Raw genomic sequence first — 13,524 nt, 5'->3', positions numbered from 1 at the left:
GGACGCCATGAAACCTGCGATCCGAGGGGTGCCAATGGATACCACAGCCAGACTCAGGCGTCAAAATCTGCTGAAGCAACGAAAGCTGGAGGGACGGCTAGCGGAACTGGAAAAAAAGCTTAAACAACATACGAAATCAACGAACCGCAAACTAAAAAAATCAAAAAGAGAGTTGGAGATGCACCTAGCAGACTGGGCCGCCAGAACATTAACCTATACTAAACAGTTTTACTATCTTAATAGCAACAAAGCGAACCTGCTCCTAGCACACAAATTGAAAAAGCTTCAAACCAGGAACCACATTCAAGCCCTGCTTGATAAAAACGGCTCCCTACATCACCTAGACCCAGAAAAGCTTGAGATAATGGTTCAACATCACGAGGAAATCATGGCGGGACCTCCAACCCCAGGTCCTCCCATCGCTCAATTCCTAGCCCCAATCCCAAAGACGCAACCATCTCCCCTAATGTCTGACCTGGAAGGCCCAATATCCGTGGAAGAAGTCAGCGAAACAATCCGCTATTTGAAGAATACCACGCCCGGGCCGGATGGGCTGACCACAAAATTCTATAAGAAGTTTGCTCACATGTTAGCACCCCACCTGGCAAATCTATACAACTCATTCCTCTCCACGGGCTCCACCACTGCATCCATGAACGAATCCATAACGGTGCTAATCCCGAAACCTGGGAAAGGCCGATTGCAATGCACATCATATAGGCCCATAACTCTCCTAAACAACGATGCAAAGATATTCGCCAAAATACTGGCGAACAGGCTCGCTCCGCTCCTCCCAGAGATCATCCACCCGGACCAAGCAGGCTTCATCCCGGGGTGGGGAACCCAGGACAATGTCCGTAGAGCCATCAACATCATAGACTCAGCAAACAGGATGGGCTCAGAGATGACAGCCCTCTCCCTGGATGCGCACAAGGCATTTGATATGCTGGACTGGGGGTATGTGAAGGAAATTCTACGACATTTTGGATTTGGCCCAAACTTCGTGAAGTGGCCATAGCCATCTACCAAAGCCCCCACACGAGACTGCGCCTAAACGGGGCCAAATCCGGCAAAATCAAAATAACCAGAGGCACGAGACAGGGATGTCTACTCTCCCCCCTTATCTTTGCCCTATCAATGGAGCCATTCGCGGACAGGATCCGCCTCAACCCATCGATACATGGCTCACGGTCAAAAAAGAATCCTACAAAATAGCGCTATACGCTGACGATGTGCTGCTCATGCTCACTCGAACGACAGAATCCATAAGACCCCTTTGGCAAACCCTCGAGGAATTCCGAGCAGCCTCAGGATTCACAGTAAATATCCACAAATCCGCAGCGCTGGGCATTAATATCCCAAAGAAGCTCAAAACCACAGTGGAAGCCAAGCTCCAGATCCCCTGGGCAAAAAGTAGCATCAGCTACCTAGGAGTTCAGCTACCCAACAAAACTGAGAAGCTTTATAAGACAAATTTCCCGTCACTCTTCAGAGAACTGAAAAAAGACATTGGGCGCTGAAGGAACCAAGAAATCTCTTGGTTTGGCCGGATGACGGCGATAAAAATGAATCTAACCCCACGACTGCTATACTTTGCACAGGCTCTCCCAGTGGCGATCTGGGATAAGGCTCTACGGAAGTTGCAACGGGAAATACTGAGCCTCATCTGGGAAGGAAAAAAGTCAGGAATCCCAAAACACATTATGCTCTGGAGTGACCCACTGGGGGGCCTAAGGGTCCCAGACGTAGCAAGGTACTGTTTGGCAGCTCAGCTAGCCCCTGCATTCTTCTGGAAGCTTCGAGCCAACCGCCCCCGATGGTTGCAGCTAGAAGAAGATTGGTGCAAAACCCTGATCGAAGGGTTGCCCTACCGCAAAGAACTCAAGGGGACCCTAGACGAGGGCCTGCTACCATCAACAAGGAAAACAGTAGCCAGCTGGAGAAAGGCAGCCCGTCTTTGGAACTGTAGGAGTACAATCGGGCTCCTTACACCAATCTGGGACAACCCAGACTTCTCCCTGGGAATCACACCAAACCAGGTTGCGGAATGGAGAGCCAGAGGCCTAGAGACCCTGGCAAACTTCTTTGAGAATGGCCGCCCACTAAACTTCGAGGAGTGCAAAACAAAATTTAAGATCCCGGAAACGGAAAGGTTTCGGTATACACAATTGAGGCACTGGATGTGGAACAAACAGGTCAGGAAGCACGGCAGTAGAGAACTTTCGGCATTAGAGCATACCCTGTCAGCAAGCCCCCCGAGAGGGAAAATCTCTACGCTGTACAAAATACTGGACAGAACTGATCCTTCTATAAAAGAGCCATATATGCTAAAATGGGAAGACGACATTGGAAGACCGATTGAATCCGAGGAATGGCAACACATCTGGTCCCACGAACAAAAGAGCTCAAAATGCGTGACAAACAAAGAAAGCGCGTTTAAAGTGTGCTACAGATGGTACCACCCCCCCGAAATTCTTAACAAATGCAATGCAGCCATCCCTGCTCAGTGCTGGAGGGGATGTTCGGGCGGAGGCACCCTATTCCACCTCTTTAGGACTTGCCCGAAAGCCACCCAATTCTTGAAGAGGGTCCTGGATCAGATCAAAGGAATTACTGGGCTCACCATTCCCTGGGACCCAGGAATTGTGCTGCTGGGGGCGACTGGAGATGGCCAATTCCCCATAACAGGCGCGCTGGCGGACCTCTGCTCTCATCTCCTCACAGCCGCCAAAATCTCCATCGCCAGACTTTGGAAAAACCCAGAGGGCCCGTCTACGCAAATGTGGTGGTCCAAATGCTGGGACATCGTGGCAGCTGAGAAAGTCACGGCCATCAGACTAGGGAATAGGCCCAAATTCGAACGCACCTGGGCCCCCTTCCTGGCCTTTGTGCAGCAATTCCCTGGCCTGGCAAGACAGCCCCCAGCACTGCGCTGGATGGAAACTCAGGACTGAAAAGAACGAGACAGAATACAGCGTCGAGTCACGGAAAGACCCTGATACTCCTCCAAGTCGCTAAAAGTTAAACAGCCTAGAGACACTAACCTAGCTGAACCTCTATCGAAAGAACCCATCCTATGCCTAGCTACAAAGTAACTCTGTAACCTTGATGATACGCCAATGCTGAAGTAAGCAGTCCTCTATCTATAACTTCCACATGGCTCCCCCCCCTCCCTAGTTGTTTTTGGGACTTTAATCTTGATGAAACCTCATGATTCACGATGACCCAGTTATGTTCTGCGATGTTTCCTTTTTTATTTGTTCTCTCTTTTCTCTTATACCCTATAACAAGTGTGAAATGTATGTAACATTTGAGGCTTTGTATAGCTTGTTATTCCAAAACCAATAAAAACAATGTTGAAAAAAAAAAAAAGAAGTGTTCATATAATTCAAGAAGCTAGGGAGAAAGAAGTTCTGAAAAGGTTTTAAAGAAATAGATTGAAAATCCATCAAGACCAGGGGCTTTCCCGATTTGAGGTTAGTGATGGCTTTTTTAACATCTTGTACATTAATGGGTTCATCTAATGGGGTTAAAGTAATGGTGGAGAAGGTATTTTGGTATGCCAAGGCAATAATTGATCTATTTCACATATCTGTATGATAGGATAAAAGGCGTAAAGTTCAGAATAGAAATAAAAGACTTGTTAATCTTATTTTTGTTTGAGTGTTACATGCTCGCCCAGTTCCCGACTCTATAGACCGGGTTTACAGGCTTGGCGTCTTTATCCCCCTTTGGGGCTTGCCTTCTGTGTCAGCACGGCGGCGGTCCTTGGCCGTTATAACCGCCCGGGCCCCCGCTTAGCTGCTGCCTGTGGAATCCGATGCCCCTGCATTCAACAACACAGAGCATTCCGCTTCAGGGGCTTAGTGCCACGGCTCATCGTCCATCTCGGATAACAGAGAGATGTCATACGTTGAGGCAATGCTCACTTCCATTCCTCGCTTTCAGGTTGCTAGGCAACATACCATCAACAACCTCGTTTTGGGCATTCAGGTATAAGAATCAGGCAGCCTCTCGGTTTGTGGCATCTCAACTTTCTTGTTGCCATGCTCCTTTGCTCTGTTGCTTTTCCTCTGTTCTCTGTTCACCTTTTCTGGGCACTTCTGCTGCTTATCTGTCTTAACTCTGGCTCCTGTTCTTCTTATACTCTTTGTTGCCTTGTCTTGACTCCAGACTGCCTGTTCCACGTTATTGCTTCCGCCCAGCTCTGATTGGATTTGGTCTTTCTTACTACATCCACGAGTGACCCTCATTTGTTGGTACCCCGGTACAGTGCCATGCACTGTCCTTGTACCACGTTAATCCAGGGTACCCATCCATGTTACAGGGAGGACAGTCCTAGTTTTAGCCTCCAATGTTCTTATTATCTGGTGGCAGACTTAGGGTGGATTTCCTATGTCACCTGTACTCCCCATCGTTCTAGGTTTTCATAGTGGCGTTGAAAGACAAAGGACTCATCAGATCAGGTACGCACCAGCGCTCTTCAATCCTTGACATTGTGACTCTATTGCCAGCAGAGTTTGTAATAGTTGTAATAATTAATTTTCTATTTAATGTTTTAAATAGGTGACTAGTAATTTGCCTGCTTTATTAGAGCCACAATATTATTTAGCTTTGACTCAGAGTAAAGATTTGCAAGCCTTTTCTGTTCATAATGTATTACATTCAATGCATTTATCCATTACATCTTTCAAAGTATCATTAGAGGGGAGATTATAATAAACTGGTTCAAGTGATTTAATAGATAGAAGTAGATCATTAGAGGTATTTCAACTTGTTCTTTCTTAAATGTTACATATTACATGAATAAACCCCTAACAGAGGCTTTGAAAGCATCCCAATTATTGTGTAGTGAAGTATCTTCTGGAAGATTATTATCAAAGAATTCCACAATAAAGTTTGTTTTTTCAATAAAAGTGTTATCATTCAAAATATATGAGTTAAATCTCCATATAGATATATTATTGCAGAAGAATGTAACGGGTACGATTAGTGTGGAAGGCGCTATGGTCCTAAGAGTAATCAATTCAAATTGACAAAAGATGAGGGGCAGCGAACTCCAAATAATCCCATAGACCACCCGTTAGGCCTATTATATTGTACAAAAGAGAAAAAGAGGCGGGTATCTGGTGTTAGCGCTCTCCCCAAATACTCAGAGCTTAATATGACAATGTATTCCACTGATTAGGTAGGTCAAATCATCATGACAGTCAAATACATGGTAATCCGTATGTTTTCATTCCTCTTGTTATGTTATTGGTCTGCCGACATGTGTTTCGACCACTTCTAGGTCATCCTCAAGGCTGATAACACACATGTAGCATTACAAAGGTATTAACATCAAAAACAAGGAACAATAAATGTTCATCCAACAGTACAATTGTTGGTAGAATTCAGAAACATTTAAAAAACAATGTTCATATGGAGAGCATAAAAATATTTTGATATATGCAAAATACCAAATTACCAATTATCAAAAACGAGGAGGGAAAATAAAGGGGCAACAGAAAGAAAAGAAAACAAGAAACACAATAGATTGGTTTAGACTCTCAAAAAATGGTCCATACAAGCATATTCTGCACTATATTAAAGTTCATTGTGAACCACCAGATTATATCAAGACGGAGATGTGAGTGCCACCAACACTTGCTAAGCGTATATCGTGAAAAGAAATGCTAGTGCAATGATCGTCAAAGAAGGTGGGTTGTTGAATAGGAGTCTCTATGTTATGCATGCGTCTGTGACAGACTGTTATAAAACAGAAAAAAGTGAAATGTCCCCTTGCCAGATACTAGAAACAGTGTATAATGCGAAAAAGTATTATCAGATTAATAACTGGGTAACCCAAGGGAGTATTGTGAAAGATACCAGTGCATATGATATAATAACCTGATATAAACGGGAGCAAAAAAGAGAGTTTTTGAAAGTTTGTCTAAGAAAGAAGTTGGGAACAAGTATCTCTCACAAATTATTTTAAAAAATATGTTATTCCTCAGGGATTGAGAATATTAATGTTCCCAAATTTTGACAATCAGGATGATGAGGAGGTAGCCAATAAATGGGAAGCAAATCTCAATGCAAGGTCAAAAGGGATGTTAGAATGATTAATTATTAACACACGAAACAGAAATCGGAAATAAAGCTTCTCTCGAGCTCGTCAATTAATAAACCATAAATGGATAGCCCTAATACTCTTCTTAATCAGAATAAACACTCTTTCCCTTCGTGGTGCTGCTGGCCCTAGAGAGTGCTGTAGCACTGACTATCTGAAAAGAGATAGATGAAGAGAAACTGGCCCTATCCCTACAATCAATGGGGTAGCTTTCAGGCAAGGTATCGACGAGTGATTGTATATTTTAAAGCCCCAATTTGAGCAAAAATAGTTAAAAATTGCAGTTTTGGAATTTGTACCCCAAATCCGCAAACTTTGGTAAATCAGGCAGTTCGCGTGGGACTGGACGTCACAGATTGGACAATTTATTTACCCTCCGCAAGAATCTGTCCACATATTGTGACAGGGGTTCCAAAATGGATTGTATCCCTGACACAATAGGTCTCCCAGGGATTGGAGAAACCCCCTTGTGCACCGTGGGTAAGACATAAAATGCTGGGATGCGCGGGTTTGGCTGTGTAAGGAAAGCCGCCTCGTTGTTGGTGACTAACTCTTTGAGCAAAGCTTCTTCTACCAATGGTGCAATTAGACATCGAATAATTTGTGTCGGGTCCGCTGGCAGCTTTCGATAACTTCTTTCTTTTTTGTGTGTTAATATATATTGCGATAACAGAAAGGACAAAGTACCCTAGATTTGAGGTATCACTCCATAGATTTCCCTGTTTTGTTAATAGAATTATTAATTATACATGCACAGAGGGAACACCTTAGAGTCAACAAATAGAAGTTCTCAAAAATGAGATTAAAGCTATGCCTAATGCTGAAACGACTAAACAGAAAAATTATGATAAAATGCACAAAATCTTTACTCAATATCAGGACGAAATTAAATTAAGAAAAGCCTGCAAATATTTTAGGGATGATAGAGATTATAGAAACGATAGAGTGTATACGTTTCAATCTAAGTACGACAACATGGGTTCAAAATCCAGAGAGAACACACCCAATACTACTCCGATTACCACTCCAGGGAGCTCTGACCCTGAATCAGAGGAAGAAGCTTCTACCGATGGTGGGGTTGCTGTTTCTGAATCAACTACCAAAATTGGTGTTTTTTTAGATCAAATAAGACGCTACCGGAAGGGTACCGCACTTCAAAACAAACAAGTACGGTTTCAGAAACCCCTCGTCACAAATATTACAATGTCACTTTGCACACCAGATCCAGAAGGGGGAAGGAGTGGAAGCTCCGACGAGGATCAAGGATTACAGGAATTGTAACACGTTCCCATGCGAAAAAGAGACTGCAGAAAAAATAGAAACAGATCTATTCATTAATCTCTCAGACAAAGCCCTTACCAAATCAGAACATGACTTACTGAACAAAGGACTATCATTTGCTCCTACTTCATATACAGATTCCACACAATTCCAAATAGATGTCTTCAAGTTTGTACGTAAATTGAAATAAAAAATAATAAAGTCAATTGTCAACTTTTGTGGCGAAACCTATTTTAAACACTTTGAGCGTACAGTCTTTGAAAAATGTGGAAGTTATTCATCTTCTATTATCTTTAAATTCAGCTACACAGCAGGACAGATCAGGACTTTGCTTGGATCTGGGGATTCAGGCACGACATCTTGACATAAATGAACTCAAACTTTGCTCCAAAATCACCCCGAATTTGGGTAGTGAAAATGTGATCGAGACTTTTCATCAAGCTTTGATTCAAGATATTCGCAAACATCTAGATCACAAACACCCAGGTACTACGAAAAGACAATGTATCACTAATTTGATGAAACATGATGCTCTGATTACTATCAAAGAGGCAGATAAAGGGGGCAATGTAGTCGTTTTAAACCCCTGCGAATACATCGCCATGGGAGAAGAACAAGTTACTTACCAACTGTAACGTTCTTTCGATTGGATGTTCCTCCCACGTATTCCTCATCTTAGATATATCCTTATCGTCAGCTTTGCTGCTTCGGAAATTATTTCTCTCTCCACCAGAGGGCGCTCCACTCGAGGCGACGGCGTCGATGTCCCTCGGCGGCATCCGTAGAGCACCGACGTCATCCGTTGTATAAATGCCTCGAGCGCGCCCGTTGGCTTCAGTTCTGTTTTTTCCGTGTTTCAGAGCCCATGGATTATAATTAAGGCCGTGCCTCTTTTGACCCAAGCCTTAAAAGAATTCAGAGTGTAAACCACGTAAACTGTACTGTGGGGTAGGATAGGAAGGTCGATTGATGAATACGTGGGAGGAACATCCAATCGAAAGAACATTACAGTTGGTAAGTAACTTGTTCTTCAAATGGATTGTGTCCTCCCACATATTCCTCATCTTACATAGACTCCCAAAGCAGTTTTCTATTGGAGGCGGGAGTACAGATGTCTTTTTAGTCATGTACCGAATGTAGTACAGATTTGGCAAATAGACCTCCTTGAGAGGTAGTTGAGTCCAAAGCATAATGTTTGATGAAAGTATGCATGGATGACCATGTGGCTGCTGCACAAATGTCTTGTACAGGGACACCCCTGTTGAAGTTGCTATGCCCCTAGTTGAATGAGCTCTTAAACCCTCAGGGGGATCTTTTTCAGCTAGCCTATAACACTGTGTTATGGCTAAAATTATCCATCTTGATAATGTTTGTTTAGTTACAGGTAGTCCTAACTTATGACCAGTTTATCCTCCAACAAATAGTTGGTCCCACTGACGTATTTTCGACAATCTTGAGATATAAAAGCTAAAAGCCCTTCTAGGATCTAGCCTATGTAGTCTTTCCTCTTCCTTACTTGTGTGAGAAGGGCAGAATGTAGGTAGAATTATTTTCTGTGACAGATGAAAGTCTGAAACTATTTTTGGCAGAAAAGAGGGTTTGACTCGAAGGACAACTTTATCTTTATGAAAGATGGTGTCAGGAAGACCGCTCGAAAGTGCCTGCAACTCACATACTCTGCGGGCTGATGTCAATGCAATTAGAAGTATAGTTTTTAAAGTAAGAAGCCTTAACGGGCAAGAATGTAAAGGCTCAAAAGGTGCACCTGTCAGAAATTTCAGTACCAAATTTAAATCCCACACAGGAACTTGAAAGGGTATTGGTGGAAAAACATTGTTTAAACCTTTTAGAAATTGTATTATTAAAGGTATCTTAAAATAAGATTTTTCTTCTGACGAGCGCTTGAAGATAAATAGCGCTGCTACATATCCTTTTATTGTCTTAACCTGGAGCCCCAGATTAGCTAAGTGTAACAGAAAAGATAATACCATTGGAATATCACATTCAAGGGGATCCACATTCTTATCCCTGCACCAGTTACTGAACTTGTTCCAATTACACCGGTACAAAGATTTTGTTGCTTGCCTTCTGGCCGAAAGCAAAACCTCCATAACATCATCCGGAAGGTCCCAATCCTTGTATCTCAACCTCTCAGAAGCCATGCGTGAAGGTTGAGTATGTTGACCTCTGGATGGAGAACGTGACCTCCCTCTTGCGAGAGAAGATCCTCTCTTTTTGGAAGTCGTATTGGAGGGCAGATGGACATGTCGAGAAGGTCCGGGTACCACGTTCTCCTGGCCCAAACCGGGGCAATTAGGATCATGGTTTTCCGGAACTTTCTCAACCTTCTGATTACCTGAGGGATCACAGGGACTGGAGGAAACGCATATAGAAGAGGAAACTCCCACTCCACTATGAATGCGTCTCCTAGAGCTCCTCTCGGGGGATATTCCCTTGAGCAGTACAGTTCGCACTTCCTGTTGACAATGGTCGCGAACAGATCCACTTGAGGGGTTCCCCAAAGGGTGAAGATCTCTTGAAGGACTTCCTGAGCTAGTTCCCACTTGTGGGAGACTGTGCTCTGCCTGCTCAGAGTGTCTGCCGCTGTGTTTTGCTCTCCTGCTAGGTGAATAGCAGATAGAGAGATCCCTTCTTGTATTGCCCAGAACTAGAGCTGCATTGCCTCTCTGCACAGTGGCAGTGACCCTACTCCTCCTCTCTTGTTGAGGTAGTACATGGCCACTGTGTTGTCTGTCATTATCAGGACATTCCTTCCCCGTACTGAGACCATGAAGGCCTTCAGAGCTAGTCTGTTCGCCCACAGCTCCAATAGGTTGATGTGTAGTCTGGACTCCGATGGAGACCAACGACCGCTGATTGTCAACTCGTTGGTGTGAGCTCCTCTATCTATAACTTCCACATGGCTCCCCCCCCCTCCCTAGTTGTTTTTGGGACTTTAATCTTGATGAAACCTCATGATTCACGATGACCCAGTTATGTTCTGCGATGTTTCCTTTTTTATTTGTTCTCTCTTTTCTCTTATACCCTATAACAAGTGTGAAATGCATGTAACATTTGAGGCTTTGTATAGCTTGTTATTCCAAAACCAATAAAAACAATGTTGAAAAAAAAAAAAGAAGTGTTCATATAATTCAAGAAGCTAGGGAGAAAGAAGTTCTGAAAAGGTTTTAAAGAAATATATTGAAAATCCATCAAGACCAGGGGCTTTCCCGATTTGAGGTTAGTGATGGCTTTTTTAACATCTTGTACATTAATGGGTTCATCTAATGGGGTTAAAGTAATGGTGGAGAAGGTATTTTGGTATGCCAAGGCAATAATTGATCTATTTCACATATCTGTATGATAGGATAAAAGGCGTAAAGTTCAGAATAGAAATAAAAGACTTGTTAATCTTATTTTTGTTTGAGTGTTACATGCTCGCCCAGTTCCCGACTCTATAGACCGGGTTTACAGGCTTGGCGTCTTTATCCCCCTTTGGGGCTTGCCTTCTGTGTCAGCACGGCGGCGGTCCTTGGCCGTTATAACCGCCCGGGCCCCCGCTTACCTGCTGCCTGTGGAATCCGATGCCCCTGCATTCAACAACACAGAGCATTCCGCTTCAGGGGCTTAGTGCCACGGCTCATCGTCCATCTCGGATAACAGAGAGATGTCATACGTTGAGGCAATGCTCACTTCCATTCCTCGCTTTCAGGTTGCTAGGCAACATACCATCAACAACCTCGTTTTGGGCATTCAGGTATAAGAATCAGGCAGCCTCTCGGTTTGTGGCATCTCAACTTTCTTGTTGCCATGCTCCTTTGCTCTGTTGCTTTTCCTCTGTTCTCTGTTCACCTTTTCTGGGCACTTCTGCTGCTTATCTGTCTTAAATCTGGCTCCTGTTCTTCTTATACTCTTTGTTGCCTTGTCTTGACTCCAGACTGCCTGTTCCACGTTATTGCTTCCGCCCAGCTCTGATTGGATTTGGTCTTTCTTACTACATCCACGAGTGACCCTCATTTGTTGGTACCCCGGTACAGTGCCATGCACTGTCCTTGTACCACGTTAATCCAGGGTACCCATCCATGTTACAGGGAGGACAGTCCTAGTTTTAGCCTCCAATGTTCTTATTATCTGGTGGCAGACTTAGGGTGGATTTCCTATGTCACCTGTACTCCCCATCGTTCTAGGTTTTCATAGTGGCGTTGAAAGACAAAGGACTCATCAGATCAGGTATGCACCAGCGCTCTTCAATCCTTGACATTGTGACTCTATTGCCAGCAGAGTTTGTAATAGTTGTAATAATTAATTTTCTATTTAATGTTTTAAATAGGTGACTAGTAATTTGCCTGCTTTATTAGAGCCACAATATTATTTAGCTTTGACTCAGAGTAAAGATTTGCAAGCCTTTTCTGTTCATAATGTATTACATTCAATGCATTTATCCATTACATCTTTCAAAGTATCATTAGAGGGGAGATTATAATAAACTGGTTCAAGTGATTTAATAGATAGAAGTAGATCATTAGAGGTATTTCAACTTGTTCTTTCTTAAATGTTACATATTACATGAATAAACCCCTAACAGAGGCTTTGAAAGCATCCCAATTATTGTGTAGTGAAGTATCTTCTGGAAGATTATTATCAAAGAATTCCACAATAAAGTTTGTTTTTTCAATAAAAGTGTTATCATTCAAAATATATGAGTTAAATCTCCATATAGATATATTATTGCAGAAGAATGTAACGGGTACGATTAGTGTGGAAGGCGCTATGGTCCTAAGAGTAATCAATTCAAATTGACAAAAGATGAGGGGCAGCGAACTCCAAATAATCCCATAGACCACCCGTTAGGCCTATTATATTGTACAAAAGAGAAAAAGAGGCGGGTATCTGGTGTTAGCGCTCTCCCCAAATACTCAGAGCTTAATATGACAATGTATTCCACTGATTAGGTAGGTCAAATCATCATGACAGTCAAATGCATGGTAATCCGTATGTTTTCATTCCTCTTGTTATGTTATTGGTCTGCCGACATGTGTTTCGACCACTTCTAGGTCATCCTCAAGGCTGATAACACACATGTAGCATTACAAAGGTATTAACATCAAAAACAAGGAACAATAAATGTTCATCCAACAGTACAATTGTTGGTAGAATTCAGAAACATTTAAAAAACAATGTTCATATGGAGAGCATAAAAATATTTTGATATATGCAAAATACCAAATTACCAATTATCAAAAACGAGGAGGGAAAATAAAGGGGCAACAGAAAGAAAAGAAAACAAGAAACACAATAGATTGGTTTAGACTCTCAAAAAATGGTCCATACAAGCATATTCTGCACTATATTAAAGTTCATTGTGAACCACCAGATTATATCAAGACGGAGATGTGAGTGCCACCAACACTTGCTAAGCGTATATCGTGAAAAGAAATGCTAGTGCAATGATCGTCAAAGAAGGTGGGTTGTTGAATAGGAGTCTCTATGTTATGCATGCGTCTGTGACAGACTGTTATAAAACAGAAAAAAGTGAAATGTCCCCTTGCCAGATACTAGAAACAGTGTATAATGCGAAAAAGTATTATCAGATTAATAACTGGGTAACCCAAGGGAGTATTGTGAAAGATACCTGTGCATATGATATAATAACCTGATATAAACGGGAGCAAAAAAGAGAGTTTTTGAAAGTTTGTCTAAGAAAGAAGTTGGGAACAAGTATCTCTCACAAATTATTTAAAAAAAAATGTTATTCCTCAGGGATTGAGAATATTAATGTTCCCAAATTTTGACGATCAGGATGATGAGGAGGTAGCCAATAAATGGGAAGCAAATCTCAATGCAAGGTCAAAAGGGATGTTAGAATGATTAATTATTAACACACGAAACAGAAATCGGAAATAAAGCTTCTCTCGAGCTCGTCAATTAATAAACCATAAATGGATAGCCCTAATACTCTTCTTAATCAGAATAAACACTCTTTCCCTTCGTGGTGCTGCTGGCCCTAGAGAGTGCTGTAGCACTGACTATCTGAAAAGAGATAGATGAAGAGAAACCGGCCCTATCCCTACAATCAATGGGGTAGCTTTCAGGCAAGGTATCGACGAGTGATTGTATATTTTAAAGCCCCA

At 42.5% G+C, this 13,524-nt stretch overlaps 1 protein-coding gene across 1 annotated transcript in view; it reads right to left on the bottom strand.

Moving 5' to 3' along the window:
* The window catches only part of LOC138493169 (disintegrin and metalloproteinase domain-containing protein 9-like), a 4,098,706-nt gene that overhangs the window by 1,761,128 nt on the left and 2,324,054 nt on the right, over positions 1 to 13,524 (bottom strand). The window lies entirely within an intron of this gene.

Source organism: Ambystoma mexicanum, chromosome 10 (genome assembly GCF_040938575.1).
Source record: "Ambystoma mexicanum isolate Mex_15411 chromosome 10, UKY_AmexF1_1, whole genome shotgun sequence".
NCBI classification, from domain to species: Eukaryota; Metazoa; Chordata; class Amphibia; order Caudata; family Ambystomatidae; genus Ambystoma; species Ambystoma mexicanum.
The sequence above is the reverse complement of the archived record's forward strand: the minus strand, read 5'-3'. Positions and strand labels throughout refer to the sequence as shown.